Source organism: Vicia villosa, unplaced genomic scaffold (assembly GCF_029867415.1).
Source record: "Vicia villosa cultivar HV-30 ecotype Madison, WI unplaced genomic scaffold, Vvil1.0 ctg.000832F_1_1, whole genome shotgun sequence".
Taxonomy (NCBI): domain Eukaryota; kingdom Viridiplantae; phylum Streptophyta; class Magnoliopsida; order Fabales; family Fabaceae; genus Vicia; species Vicia villosa.
Genome location: NW_026705366.1, coordinates 662,074 through 664,172, shown reverse-complemented (window position 1 = coordinate 664,172; position 2,099 = coordinate 662,074).

The window sequence follows — 2,099 nt, the reverse complement described above, 5'->3', positions numbered from 1 at the left end:
TCATGTAAATAGCGTAGTTTACATTTCCCGCACAACCGATGTAATAGCGTAGATTTACTTTCCGCATTTTACATTTCCGCATTTTAATTTCTATACATATAAAATTGTGTGTATGTCAAAGATAAAAAATTAAATCGTTAGGTCACTAACTTCAAAGATAAAATATCTGAAATCAAAACACAATCACACTTGTACCTCTTAGGGTAATCCCTCTTTTACTCTTTTCAAAAATCAAAATCAAATTCTACTGTTTCAAATGCAAAATCGAACTTTCGTTTACATCCGGTGAAAGGAGAATTTTCTAAAGGAAATAGGAAAAGACCTTATAACTTAGGGTAGACCTCCTAATTTGCTTGCTCAAATCAAAACAAATAAATGTCTCATATACCGTTGTTTTTCAAAATAAAACTTTCAAAGAAAGACAATACTTGGTATATATCCAAACAAGGATCATTACGAAGTTAACGTTCTTTTTTTCAAAACATCTTTCGAAAGATAAAATACTTTGTATACATTCGTGTATCTCTCCACGAGAGGTACGGTAAAAAACCGAGGGCGACACAGTTCAACTAACAGCTACTGATTCCAATAAAAAATCACCCAAAATCTCATTCCAGGCCAATTCCAACACATATTAGTGATACCTAGCATGTTACTACTCATGGGCAATCATTATAACATCATTCAACACAACAATTCATAAAAACCTAATTGATTTCACTCAAAACCTAACATTTATCAAGAAATGATTCAATACATATAACCCCTAAATCCCACCATAAACTATCATCATACATCCCTTTAGAATGAAAGAACCCCACCCTTACCTTGGATGGATTGAAGGAACCTCTAGATCTTCAATGGGTTCTCCTAGTTTCTCCTCTTCCTCCTTTCTTTTATTTCCCAAATAACCTCTATTTCTCATAAAACCCTAGTTTTGTTAAACACCTTACTATTTTATTATTACTAATGGGCTCTAATTAACACCCCACTCTTACTAATACAAACTTAGGCCCAAATGCCAATTGTCTTACTAACTTAAGTTATTTACTAACAACATTATCTTAAAACAAATCAATTAATCACGTAATCACTTAATTCACATATAATCACACAAATAATACGAAAATTTACCAATCATACAATTAAATAAATAAAGCAATTAAAAACGGGGCGTTACAACTCTCCCCCACTTAGAGTATTTTCGTCCTCGAAAATACCTGAAACAAACAACTCGGGATAAGACTCCCGCATCTTGCTTTCCAACTCCCACGTCATACTCTCGGCGGCGGCACCTGACCAAACAACCTTCACCAAGGCAATCTCTTTGCCTCAGAGAATCTTCGTTTCCCGATCATCAATCCACTCCGGCATAGTCTCCACCGTGAGATTATCCCACACTTGTACGTCATCCATACTAATCACATGAGAAGGGTCAGAAATATACTTCCAAAGTTGCGACACATGAAACACGTCATGCAAATTCGAAAGATTTGGCGGTAACGCCACCTGATACGCCACATTACCAATCCGGTCCAAAATCTGATACGGTCCAATGAAACGTGAAGTAAGCTTCTTTGATTTCAACGCACGTCCAACACCAGTCACCGGTGTGACTCTCAAAAACACATGATCACCAGCTTGGAATTCCAAATCCTTCCTTCGCTTATCATGGTAACTTTTCTGCCTACTATGAGAAGTCTTCATCTTCTCACGGATCAACTTCACTTTCTCGGTAGTCTCCCGAAAAATCTCAGGTCCAAGATCTACACCCTCACCGGATTCATGCCAACACAATGGAATCCTACACCTCCGACCATACAATGCCTCGAAAGGTGCCATACCAATACTCGAATGGTAACTATTGTTGTAAGTGAACTTGATCAAAGAAAGATAGGTATCCAACAAATCTCCATGCTCAAGTACACAAGCTCTCAACAAGTACTCCAATGGCTGAATAGTTCTCTCCGTCTGACCATCCGTTTGAGGATGATACGCCGAACTCAACTTCAACTTAGAACCAACGCTCCTTGCAAACTATTCCAAAAATCAGAAGTAAACCACGGATCCCATTTTGAAACAATACAAAAAGGAACGCC